The following is a 13,997-nucleotide window of genomic DNA, read 5'->3' as shown; positions in this document are numbered from 1 at the left end:
TATATGTGAATCCTTTTGAAAACCATCAGGCCCCAAACCTGACTATCATGTGAACAAAGGTATTGCGTGTCACGACGTATGTGTAATCCCTCCTTGTTTATAACTTTACAAAAGGCAACACCTTTCCTCGCCCAGTGCCGCGGTGCCTGCGGGCCAGCAGGCAGGTGCAGGGAGGCTGGGGGCTCTGACCCGCAGGGAAGCCGTACCCAGCAGGGCCAAGGTGCTGGGTGAGTGAGTGGCTAACAACACCGGACACCTGGGCCTGGAAACGCGCCTGCTCCCTGCCTCCCCTCCCTCTCCTGGCCTCTGCCTCCCGGATCTGGGATGCTTCTCCCTGTCCCTTCGTCAGAGTTAGCAGGCGCCTGCTCCGAGCTCCGCTCTGGCTCTCAGCTTGCGTCAACGTCGTCTATGCCATGGTTCTTGGTGTCCAGATGGGCGCACTCGGGATGGTGTGGTGTGAGCTCCCTGCGCTCAGAACCTTGGGGAGGCCAAGGGCAGCTGCGTGAGCCATAGGGAGGGGTGCCTGGGAGGAAGAAAGAAGCCCTGGGGAGCCTCAGCCTTGTGGCTGTCCCGCAGCCCGCCACGACGGAAGTCATTCACACAGCGCAGGGAGAAGCAGCTTTCGTACACCAGTCTGGACACGGATTTGCAGACCCCAAGTTGGCCTTTTGTCCAATAACCCTGACCGGACCCGAGTGAATTCTCGGGAGTCCCTGGACTGTCGCACAGCAAGTGTTCACACCCTGGCAGACACCTGCCGAAGCCGAACCTCACAACCTTAACTGTACCTCCAGGTCCACCTTGTCTGTCTGTGTCTTCACGTCTCCTGCTTCCCCGGCTCCGCCCGCCCTGCGCCTCGGCCGGGAGCCAGTGGAGACGGCAGAACTGTTCTGTTCATGTTTCTTATTCTGTGAGGGCGCCTAAGTAGTGTGTGTGTTCATACCCGTGTGTGGCGTGTGTGTACACATGTGGGTGTGCACGTGTGTGAGCGGTGTGTGTGTATGTACACATGGGGTGCGTGTGCTCGCGTGGGGTGCGTGTGTATGTGGGTAGGTGTGCACGTGTGTGCGCACAGTGTATGTGTACATACATGTGAGGTGCGTGTGCTCGTGTGGGTGCGTGTGTATGTGGGGGTGTGCACATGTGTGTGCACACGTGTGTGTGTGCCACAGACGGACCATCATGTGGCGGAGGTAATGTGTTCCAATCTCCACACACAGTGAACACACGGACCCACCGGTAAAATATAAAATAAAGACTTGGCCTTTGTTCCTTTCTTGGCACAGAGCTCCTGAAATCCTTGCATATGTTTATTTTTGCACATTCGCGAGACGACTGGTGGCTGGGTCGTCTTCAGGACGGCTTCAGGACGGGGCTGGCTGGCAGAGGCACCACCCAAGGGACCACAGGGTTGGCACCCCCAGCCAGTCCCCCGTCTCCGGGGAGGCTTGGGGGAGCCCCGGATGGCTGGACACATGTATGTGCGGGGCGGGGGGTGCGCCCAGACCAGGCATGGGGCTCTGGGCCCCTTTCCCTCTCTCTGCTCTCTGCCTCTCTTCCAGGTGACTGTTCCTGACGGGGACCCCTTGTAATAAACCAGCAAACATAAGGAAAGCGTTACCCTGACTTCTGGGAGTTGTTCCAGCAAAAGGCCAGACCTGAAGTGGGTGTGGGAACCTCCGATTTGTGGTCGGCGGGGCAGAAGACTCAGTGGGAGCGGATGCGGAAATGTGAACTCAGCCCGGGTAGGTGGCAAGGGTCTGGTGTGTTTCTGTTTTCCAGAGAAGTTTGTGTGTTCTGGGAGCCGGAGGAGAAAGGACAGGCTGGGGAAGGCACTGTGGGTTCTGTGCCTGGTCCGGAGAGTGGTCTGATGGCTGGTGGGGATGCCTGCCTCTGAATGCCAACTCGGGAATTCGGTCTGCAGCAGCCCTGGTGCTAGGAAGACTCGACTGTGTTAGTCCAAAGAAGTGCAGAGTCCAAAACAGTCTTCGCGGATGCTCCATCTGGGAAACTCGGTGGGGCTGGCTTGCCGGAGCAGTGCCCTTGCTTAGGAAGACTGTTGACACACGCTGTCTGCAGTGTAACTCAACAAAAATGCCAGGTTGTGTTTATCCAATCCTTACGGCGCTCGCTGTGGACGGGGAGGTTGTGGTAAACCTGTCCGCATTCTGCTTGGACCGGTTCTGTGTATTCCTCCCGCACTCCTGGCTTTTGGAACAGGTGTCTGCAACACCCAACATCTTTGCTTTTTCTTGGCTGAGCGAAGGTTTGCTTGGGGGTGGGGTGGGGAGACAGGATGACATGGAAAGCAGCAGTAATTGCTGATTTCCTCACTCCTCCAACATCAAAGGCCTGTGGGTTTGGGGCAGAAAGGACTGGAGGAGTTTGGATGGGACCGTGAGAGCAGAGAGCAGCGCTGACCTGGTGCTTATCCGGCCAGGCACTGTCCAAGAGCTTCACACAGAATCACTCGTCAACTATGCTGTGCGACCAACTCCGGTATCATCTTGTATTTCAGATAAGGAAACCAAGGCACAGAGATGATCATACATTCGCCCAAAGTCACCCAGCTGGGAAGTGGCAGAGTTGGAATGCTCCATCCATTTGGAGTTTCTTCATCTAATTTGACTCTTTGGACGTTACAAGCCTCCTGAAAGGCACTGGCCTGACGTTGTGCATGAATGGGTGCCTACGGAATGGCCCAGGGCCTGCTCCCTCCACTGCTCTTGGCTAGAGCTGGAGGACAGGAAGGGGAACAGGATGGACACCATCCACAGACCCTCACTCTGGTCCCCACATCTGCTCTCAGTTCCGGGCTATGAGCAGCTGGTCTGGGGAGACTGGATGGAACCTACTCAGATCCTTTCCTGAAAGCCCCTGCTCCAGGCCATGAGGACAGCTCGGGCAGGCTGGACCCTGTGGTGGGCAGGGGAATGGAGAATCTTGCTTCTATCATCATTCTTTTTTTTTTTTTAAGATTTTTATTTATTTGACAGACAGAGATCACAAGTAGGCAGAGAGGCAGGCAGAGAGAGAAAATGGAGGAAGCAGGCTCCGCGCTGAACAGAGAGCCCGATGCGGGGCTCAATCCCAGGACACTGGGATCATGACCTGAGCCGAAGGCAGAGGCTTTAACCCACTGAGCCACCCAGGCGCCCCTCTATCATCATTCTTAATTCTTAATAAAGAAACTTGAAATTCTGAGTGTCAGAGTCCCCATCTGGAAAATGGTGCATTGTACCATATTCAATGGGTACAGTGTTAACTATCTGGGTATTTAAATGGATCATAGAAGGCCTACAACTTTTTACAAATATGCACATGTGTGAAACGCTTTCCTTCCATATTATTTAGTTGAAACCATGCACAAACCTTTCTCCTTGATTAAAAAATATTTTACTAATTTATTTTAAATAGGCTCCATGTCCAGCATGAAGTCCAATGCAGGTCTTGAACTCACGACCCTGAGATCAAGAGCCAGACCTGTAATCAACTGAGTCACCCAAGCACTGCTAAAATATGTCTTAAAAAGCTGAGTTTAGAAAAGAGAAAAAGTCTCAAACCAATAGTCTAAGCTCTCATCTCATGAAACAAGAGGAGCAAAATAAACCCCAAATAGGATAGGATAAAAGAAGAATAAAAGAAAGATAAGAGTAGAAATTAATTCAATTGAAACAGAAAAATAATCAAAGAAACAAAGGCAGTTCCTTGAAAGATCAGTAAATTGACAAGCTTTTGCAAGATGGACAAAGAAAAGAAGAGGCCAGACAGAAGTGCATCCTAACGATGAAATGGAGACTGTCCCTACACATTCTGAGGGTGTCACAAAGATAATAAGGGAAAAATATGACCAGATCTACACACATATATTTGCCAACTTAGATGTAACAGGCCAATTCCTTGGAAAGTACACATTTCCACAATTCTTCCAATATGAAATAAACAATTTGACAAGTGGAATTTATCATTTCTGAGTTCACAAAAAAGAAAACTTCCAGTTCAGATGGTTTCACTAAAAAATTCTACCAAGCCATATAAAAAAGAATTAACACTAACAATCTCTTTCAGAAAATAAAAGCACTTTCCAAATCATTTTCTAAAGGAAGAATTATCCTATATCAAAACCAGATGAAGATGGTATAAAAAGACCACAGATCAATATTCCTCATGAATATAGACACATACATTTCCTAATAAAATATTAGCAAGTGGAATTCAGAAATATATAGAAGTAAAAATTACTGTGATGAAGCTGAATTTATTACAGGAATGGAATGCAGGTTTAGCATTCAAAAATCAAGCAATATAATCCATAATATGAATAGCTTAAAGAAAAAAAACATATGATCATATCAACTGATGGAGAAAACTATTTGGCAAAATTAACATCCATTTGTGATAAAATTCTCAAAAAATAGGAATGGAGTCAATCCTCCTCAACTTAATCAAGAGCATCTATAGAAAACCCACGGCTGACATCATACTTGATGAAAGACTGGAAGCTTTCCCCTACGATCAGGAACAAGACAAGGTGCCCACCCTCACCACTTCTATTCATTATAGTCCTCCAAGTCCTAGCTAGCACAGTAAGGAAAAGAAAGGAATAAAATGCATATAGATCAGAAAGGAAGGAATGAAAGTGCCCTATTTATAGATGGTATGATGGTCTTCCTAAAAGTCCTAGAGAGTCTTTGAAAATAAACAAATAAAAATTCCTAGAGTTAATAATAAGTTAATAAGGTTTCCAGGTACAGATTAACTTATAAAAATCTATTGTTTTTTAAAATATACTAGCAATAAACATATGAAAACTGAAATTAAAAAATAGGGTACACAGGGAGCCTGCTTCTCTCTCTCTACCTCTGCCCGCCACTCTTCCTGCTTGTGTTCTCTCTCTCTCTGTCAAATAAATAATTAAAATCTTAAAAAAAAAAAAGTAAAAGTAAAAATAGGGTACAACTTATAATCACTGAAATAAATGAAACTTTTAGGTGAAAATCTAGCAAAACACGCACAGAACCTGTATGCTGAAGATTATAAAGAGCTGAAGAGAGAAATCAAAGATCTTAATAAATGAAGAGACATACCATGTTCATGGACTAGAAGACTCAACATAATAAAGGACTCAATTCTCCAAAGCTCTAACACAATTCGTAACAAAATCCTCATAAATTTTTTGTGCAAATAAAGAAAATTATTCTAAGTTATTCTAAATATTCAAAATTATTCTATTTATATGGAAAAGCAAAGGAACTGGGATTGCTAAAACAATTCTGAAAACAAGAATAAAATGGAGGAGTCACTTTACCAGATTTTAAGACTTATTATGTAATTACATTACTCAAGACTAAAGAGGCAAATCAATAAACAGAACAGAGAGCCCAGAAATAGCCCCATATAGGTAGGGTCAATTGATATTTGACAGATATTTGCAAAAGCAATTCAATGAAGGAATGATTATCTTTTCAATGAATGATGCTATAGCAAATGGATATCCATAAGCAAAAAAAAAAAAAAAAAAAAAAAAAAAAAAAAAAAAAAATGGGCCTGGGCCTAAAATGTCTGTAAGATAACATAGGAGAGCATCTTTGGGCCTGGGGCCTTGTGGAAAGTTCTTAGACTATGATAACAAGGCATGGTCCATAAAAGGAAAACACCAATACATTGTACTTCATCAAAATTAAAACTTTGGTACACAAAAGTCCCTGTTAAGAGGAAGAAAAGACAAGCTATGCACTGGATGAAAATATTTGCAAATGATACATCTGACAAAGGACTCATATCTAGAGTTTACAAAGAACTGTAGAAATTTGACATTAAATAAAATAAAACAATTCACATAGGAAATGGGCAAAAGGCACGAAGAGGAATATGGGTGGAAAGCACATGACTAGCCATTAGAAAGATGCAAAATTTAGGCCTTAATGAAATTTCATTACATTCCTATGAGAACAGCTAACATGAAAAAGAGTGCCAATGCTAAGTGCTGTTGAAGGCCCAGAGAAACTAAGCGCTCTGGTGGGATGTAACATGGTGCAGTCACTCTGGAAAGCAGCTTCCTAGGTACAGCCTGGAATTCTATACCCAACCAAACTGACCACCAAGTCTGAGGGAATCCTAAACATGTTTTTAGACAAAACAAGTGTTCAAACCATCTTGGGAAGCTACTTGAAGAAGACGTTCAGCAAAATGAGAGAGTAAATGAAGAAAGAGAACAACACAGGCTTTGAGTATGAGAAATCCAACCCAGGAATGTGAATCCCAGCTTCCCGAGAAGGAAAGTCTTGGGATGGCAGTGGCCCAGTCGGCTCCCTGGTGATGGCCCTGGCTTTCACACCACTGGAGAGTTGACAGGGGTCCGGACAACCGTAGAATCTCACATTGGGTTCCTGTCGGGCTATGCCCACTTGGTCTACAATGCTGTCATTTGCAAGCCACATTACATGCTGCCATCTCTGGGTAAGGAGGTAGTTGAGTCCTCCTGTCCCCATCCAAAGGCTTCTGGGCTCCCTCTCTGCAGCTTCTCCCATCTTGCTAAGGCAGCTTCCAAGCTCTGCCCAAGCGTCCTCTCCCAAAAGTTTGCTCAAGCATCTCTTTCCCTAAGCTCTCTGCTCCGTTGTTCTCTGTTCCTGCCTCCCAAGGCTTGTAAGTGTACCCCACTCTGATGGGGGCTCTGGGAGAGATGCAGTGTGCTCAGTGGGAAACATCCAACTGGAAAGCCTGACAGAATTCACACCCAGGGAAACAGCTCTCACTTTAAACAACAATACAACAACCCTTTCCTTGACAACACTCTCCTCCTCCCACAGCTACCATCTTGCTTCTTAGAGGAGAGGAGGTGTGAGCCACTGCTCTGACCACAGCACCTGCTGCTGGGGTTACTGAGGACCCCCATGCTGCTAAGTCCAGTACTCATTTTTGGTCACGGTAGCCCCTCAGCCAACAGTCAATGTGGACCACACCTTTTTAGTGGCCTTTCTTTCTGTGGCCATGTATTTATCCTCCTCCCTGATGTCCCCTCGCTCTTCTTTGCAGGGAAATCTGGCTTTATTTTATGAGAAGCTCACCCTGGGCTTTCCTCGGGGCTGGACCTAGAGCCGTCCCATTTTTAATTTCTGTAGCAGTCATACACAATTCTTCTAATCCATCCTTCACCCTGCAGCCTGAATGATCTTCTGAAAAGGAAAGTGAGATCATACCTCTGCTCAGCCCTCACCCCTGCCGACTCAGCAGCATTCAGGACACAGCCCTCTTTCTGCCTTGCCCGATAACCCGAGTGTCCTGGCTCTTGCCACCTCCCACCTGGCCACGCCCATGTTCCCTCAGCTCTGCCTGTGGAAACCTCTTCTTTGTCCTACCACAGGGCCTTTGTACATGTGTCTCCTGCTCCCTTCCTTGAGTGCTTGCCTTCCTCAGCATCTCATTAAATCCTTTGCACACATTTGGCTTCCAGGTGAGGGCCCCTTCCTGCAGGAAGTTTTTCTCGATGTGCCAAATTTGCTCTGTGTCCCCTCCTGACCATTGAAGAAATAAATGGTCCCCTAATCGCCCCCCTCCCCACATGGATTCCACAGCTGCCTCCAGAGCCCAAGCTTCATTATCGAGAGGCCTCAGGTGACCTTTAGCAACACGTTACTGTGGATTTTGTGTCCTTCAAACCAGTCCTGATGCAAGTGAAGACTCACCTGTGCCTGCCTTGAAAATGCACAGTTCCCAAGCCCGCTTTGAGATTTCCCTCTTTTCCAATCTCTTCCATGAACTGATACTTCTATTTTTTAAATTCACATGATGAAAATGCACATATAAAGGCTGTCACCTTCCAGGACAGGCGAGTATTTGTGACCCATGCACTGGGATCTGGCACCCCGTGTCCCCAGGAAGCACTGGGGGCCGGGCCACCCCGCAGCCAGGCCGACCACTCACTCACTCTCCCGGCAGTCGGAGCCCCGGAGGTAGGCTAGACACACAAAGAAAAAACAAAGTCCCGTTGAGTTCACAGCCCTGCCAAGTCACCAGGCTTTGATTCACCAAGCAAGAAAGTTTGACCATGGATTGCGTAACGCAAGCGGGCAGGAGGCCGATCTGCCCTGGAACCAGGACTCTGGGAAAAGAGACGGCCTCTTTGGATGGATTCCAAACCCTGGAGATGGGAGAATGTGGGCCCAGTACTTCTGTGGTCCTGAAGCACCACATGACCCTGAGAATGGTGTAGAGTGTACTTATGAGTACATGTGTCTCCGTGACTGTGTGAGTGCCTGTGCCTGCATGAGAGTGTAAGTCTGCGTGTCTGTGTGTCTGCATGCGTGTAGTGGGTCAGCATGTGTGTCTGCCTGTGTATACATGTGTCTGTGTATACGTGTGTCTGCCTATGTATGTCTGTGTAAGTCTACATGTGTGCACGTGTCTATCCATGTCTATGTATTTGTCCGTCTGTCTGCATGTGTGTACATGTGTCTCTGTGTGTCTGTGCATGTGTCTGTGTGCATCTGCCTGTGTGTACACGTGTCTGTGCATGTGTGTGCGTCTGCATGTGTGTACGTGTCTGTGTGTGACTATGCATGTGTGTCTGTGCATATCTGTGCTGGTGCACACATGTGTGGAACAGAGTTCCCAGGTACAGACAGCCCCGGTTCCTGGAGGCCAAGTTTGCAGGCCCCCCTGTCATCCCTCTGAGCTCCTTGCTTAAGAGTGATTTCTGCAGCCCGGTGGCCTGAGGATGATTTTTAAATCTTTTATGCTAGTGACCACTTTGTCTCTCGTATCTTCACCGCATGTCCTGTTACCAGTGTTGAAAGACAATCGTAGAAGAAAACTCCCTTATTTCCTTCCCCCTCTGAATCTGAGTTGATCTGGATTACAATGAGGCAGAGTATTTTCTGTGTTAACCTAGAATTTTCCAACATTCCTGTGGCTTTTATACCATGCTGGCTGAGTCTACAGGACGGCAAGTACTCATGAACATCCTACAAGTGGAAGATTAGGTCCCTGCCTTCATCAAGCATCACAAGCATATACTGGACCCCTTTAGACTCACTTTGGTAAAGATATCACCAGGCCTGTGTTTCCCTGCACTGTGTCCCATAGAGAGAAAATTCTAGGGCCTTGAAAAGCTCTAAAACGCAGGCTCGGACACCTAAATGCTCCCCTCCCTCTCGCTCACCTGTAACTCACTGATATTTTATTCAATCCATCAGCTACCCCCATGGCTCCAGGCCAGAACAGGACCACATGTCTGTCCCCAAGGAGCCGGCGATCGAGCAGAGTGGGGGCAACATTCTCATGGGAGGCTCTCACGTGGGGCACAGCAGGCTGAGGTCTGGGGGCTCCCAGACAAAGGGGACAAGGGGACAAAGGCTTCTAAAAGGAGGGGGCTGCCATCTGTCTTCAGAATGGATACAACATGTGGGCCCCAGCAGCAGAGGGCCGGGTGGTGGGCTCCAAGCACTCTGGGCATCACACACAGAAATGACTTGATGTCTGTGGCTGTGCCGGTGTCAGGGTGGGAAGCTCGGGCCGGCAGAGTGGCGGGAAGGGTCCCACCTGTTGTGGCCATGCTGAGCATTTCCAGCTGTCCCAGCAAGGCTGTCCTGAGCCAGTGTGCCCGTGAGCACACACGCTGGCCACGCTTTCTGCTCTAGGGAGGAGCTCTGCCTTGAAGGAGCAGGAAGGCGGAGGCCTGGAGGGGACCTGGCCTGGGCTGGCCCCTGGGGGCTGCCGGCACTTTCACTTCTGAGCCAGGGATCGGCCGGCCAACTGACAGGACCTGTGACTGCTCGCTGGGAACATCCCAGAGATTGTGACTTTCACTTCTTGTTGACAGAAATGCTGAGGTGGAGCCTCAGGGATCTGCTCTTTAAGGACCAGCCGGTGATCGGGCAAGCTCTGGAGTGAGGGGCCCTGAGTGGCAGGACCGCCCACCCCTGTGCAGCAGCGCCTGGAGGAACTTGCAATCCCCTGGCCCAGGCCCAGGACGGCAGCACATCCAGCTGACTGGGTGGCCACCGGGCCCAGGAGCTGCACCCCCTGCGGGTCCGGCTCACCTGAGCCTGCATCCCCACGTCCCCGTATAGCTGCTGGACATTGACCTTTCCCGGCCTTGGTCTCCCATGCCCTTCGGATCTGGAGGCTTCTGGTCCTCAGGGCTCCATCTCCCTGTGCGTGGAGGGCCCCCTCGCTCTCCTGCTCATCCCACTGGCTCCTGCCAGCACCGTGTCAGGGTGCCCTGTGCAGTACTGGGTCCATCTCTTGCGTGTCCTGGCCTCTCCCTGGGGAGGAAGGAGTCCATTCCCACTGTCGGCCCCAACCCCGCTGGTCAAGCCCTCTCTGCTGGCCGCCTGTGCCCTCTTGGGCAAATCCCTGAGCAGTTTCATCAAACCCTGTCTGGACTGCACTCCTGGCCCGAGTAGCTGAAGGCAGCTGGGAGAATTCTAGAGTTCCCACTGATCCGTCCACTTCCCGTCTACCGTGCGGCTGTGAGCGGCCCATGCGTCCCTGATCCTCCCTGTCCTTGCTCAGAGACAACCCTGTCACCATGCCCTGGGCTTCCTTGTCACTCACTGCTTTGTTCTCCCACTTAAGATACAGAAGGAACACAAGGGATGTGGACGCACTCCCACGTCACAGTCACCAGGCCACCAGCCCTGCTCCAGACACCCACCTTCTTTCCTGTTGTTGAGTGAAGGTGACAAGTGGGTACATGGCTGAGAGGGTTCTGGTGACGGGACCCTGGGTGGCTCCCAAGAAGGTGTAGGGGTCTCCCGGCCCCGATCAGCACTCCACCTTGGGCCAGAGGAAGGAGACTCCCCTCCCAGGCTCTCAGGGCCCAACGGACAGCAGAGCCTCCCAGAATGGCCTGGGCCGGGACCGGATGAGGTCAGCCGTGTGGGTGGGGGCCCAGGCCAGGCTGCCTCCTGAGGCCCCCGGTCACCCTGTGGTGGCCCACAGACTCTGCAGAAATTCCCGAGGTGGACCAGCAGGAGGGAAGTGGGCGAACCCCTGGGTTCGTGGTCTGGGGAAATCCCCTCTTCCTAATGTAGATTTGAAAACGGATTACTTTTCATGCCTTTCAATGCGGGAAGAATGCTTATCCACAGTGCACAGGGCCTTAGTAGTGTGCAGAATCACAGCAAAGCCAAGCTCAAGCCTGTTTTCTGATATTGTGAATACAGCTGCTTTCTTTTCAGGCTCCTTGGAGAGATGGACGTGGACAACGCCATCAGGAAAAATGAACAGCAAGAGTCAATATAGGAACCCAGCACGATTCCTATTCTGGACACTTTTCAAAGATATCCTCCAAGCAAGAGCATTTGCAATGCTTGGCATGGGGCTTGTAAGACAAGAACTTGACATTCAACTTCACCTGTGGGCGTGTAGATGGGGTTCTCCTCCCTTGGGGTCGCAAGCTCCCTCTCTGTGTCTCTGACATGCAGACATCTTCTGCATTAGACTTTCTGAGTCGTGTCCTCTCCCGAAACCCTTTGCAGGAGCTGGACTGCAGAGGACGTGGTCAGGGTAGGGACTTGAACCATGAGGAACCTTCCTGAAGTCACTCAGCTCTTGCTCGTGATGCAGTATGGATCCGAGCTCGGCGAGCAGGAACAGAAACCCAGAAACACGAACAGAGGAAGGGCTGGTGTGTCAGGAGGGCTTCGGGAGATGCTGAACCCCCAGAGCAGGGAGGACCCCTCCACGCAGACAGCCTGCTTGGCTCAGTGAGGCAAGGGGGAACTGGGCCGATGCCCAGCTCGCAGTCTGTACTCGCCGGCGGCACATCTGACAGACTCGGGCAGAAGAAACCGTGTCCCAAGTCAGGGTGAGGAATTGGGGTATATTCACCGAGCGGCACGGAGCCAGTGGCCCCGAGAAAGGCCTCCCACCACAGCGTGTCCAGAACGCTTCACACACTGACTCCACGAGGCCCCCCACTGCACTCAGCCCACAGAGACCCTTCCCCGGGAGTCCTGAGACGAGACGGTCTGCTTCTTGCCTCACCACTGTCCTCTGGGGGAAGCTGGAGACCCACCAGAGCCGCGGTTCCTCTCTCTTATTCCCGAAAGCCCTGAAAGTCAACTGAAATTTATAACCCAACCTGATTTCATGAAACACCCACCCCTCCTACTAAATGTCTTAGACTTTTTCTTTGGATTTGATCTTATTTTTTCCTTCAATTGATTATGCCTTTGACTGAAGCGTCAGTCAAATGTTTTGGAGCAGCTGGTGGGGAAGTTCCTTCTCTCGTTTGAGGGCCTGGTTTGAGGGCCTGGACCTGTGCGGCAAGGAGAGACCCACTGTTTCCCCAGCCACAGGTGGGGACCGACGAGGCCACTTCAAAGTATTTGTTGCCTCTTTCAAAAGCGTAATTCCAAGGCATTAAATTAAGATATGGCTGTGATGAGAGAACCACCTCTGGGAAGTAAAACCGTTGTGTTTCTACACTGGAACACTGGGTTTCGTGGTCCCACGGGTGCCCTAGGCAGGTGAGGCGTTCCATTCCTGGCCCAATGTGATGCCAACCTGGGGACCCACGAGTTACAGTGAGCAGAGGTCCTTACCAGAGTCGGGTTCGGAGAGCCTGTGGAACATGGCGAGGTCTGGATGCCAGCCCACCACCTGTCCAGGCAGAGAGTGGCGGGGTGGGCTTTCTACAGAGAACCCCAAATGCCTCAGAGCATGGTACAAGTCCGCTTCCCTTCACATTACAGGAGAAATGTCCAGAGATTCGAGGCTCCCAGCTTTATTTTTGGCAGCTGTCTGTCTCATTTGCTTTTCCGCTCAGTTTAAGGTCGTCCATGACATGCCTAAATGTCAAATAATCAATGTTCCTGTCCACGGAATGGTCTTCAGCGAGGAGCGCAGACACCTGTCCTATCCAGCTGCTTACGGACGCTGGCACAGGCAATGACTATGATTGTAGCAAACTGGTCTTGTGAATTAGCACAGGTTAATGAGCTCACTGGTAAAACGAGAAAATCATTTGTGGGATCATCTTCACCACAGCCTGGAAATTGGCTCCAGCAGCTCACACTCAGGCACACACTCTGCCTTATTCAGCAGAAGTTATTAAGCTGTTAGAGAACCACACTGAACAGTGAGGGAGGCCGCTTGCAAGGAGGCCAGGGGCAGGAGCTGGGGCAGGTCCTCTGTTGATCCCTGTTTTGGGGAGAGGATGACATGTGCAGCGGATTTTGGACCGACTGTGGTCCCCAAGCCTCATCATAGGTCAGTCTCCTGGGAGGCCATGAGAAGGAGTTCCTGCTGCCTATGAACCCAACACAGGACAGGAGTGGACTGGGCCTCCCACAGGTGCCAGTTGGAGGGGTGCTGGTGCCCATCGGACAAAACTTCTGTGCTGAGATTCTGGATTCCTGCTTCTCCCTATAAGGACCCTCATGGTCAAAACTGGCCACCTTCCTGGTGTTGTGACACCCCGAACCCGCTGCTTAACAACCAAAAAACCATTTGATTTTGCCCTGCCTGGTATTTGTGGTAGCATATGTGTTTTCTTTGTCTTGCTCCTCATATTTCCATAGTCTGTTGCTTATTTACATGTTCGTTTTGTTTTGCTTTTGACCTACGTTTTTCCAGTGTTTAACTGTTCTGTATCAGTTTTTATCGATTTCTTTACTCCTCTATTCTTATCTATTTCAAATGTCATGTTAGTCTGTGGTCTATTTGTTCTTCCCTATTTTTCTTTCTTTTTAATGTTTCTTCTGTCATGTCTCACATATTTCTTTTCTCTCAAACCTTGGATTAAGGTAAACAACTGCTAAAAATTCATAAGCTTCTTTAAGTAGATAAATGCTCAGAAATCATCACTGTGACATAATCGCATCCATCTTACTCAGTTCAATAATACGTGCTTAGTGTGCATGGAAATGAGAGGTTGATTTCCAAAATATTAAGCAAATAAATTCTCAGCAACTGAAGTGCATAAAGGTAAGTTGTTGGTGAGGTTCCCTGGGCACGATTCCCAAAATGGCAGGCAGCAGGTGGTGCTG

This window comes from Meles meles, chromosome 11, assembly GCF_922984935.1.
Source record: "Meles meles chromosome 11, mMelMel3.1 paternal haplotype, whole genome shotgun sequence".
NCBI classification, from domain to species: Eukaryota; Metazoa; Chordata; class Mammalia; order Carnivora; family Mustelidae; genus Meles; species Meles meles.
The sequence above is the reverse complement of the archived record's forward strand: the minus strand, read 5'-3'. Positions refer to the sequence as shown.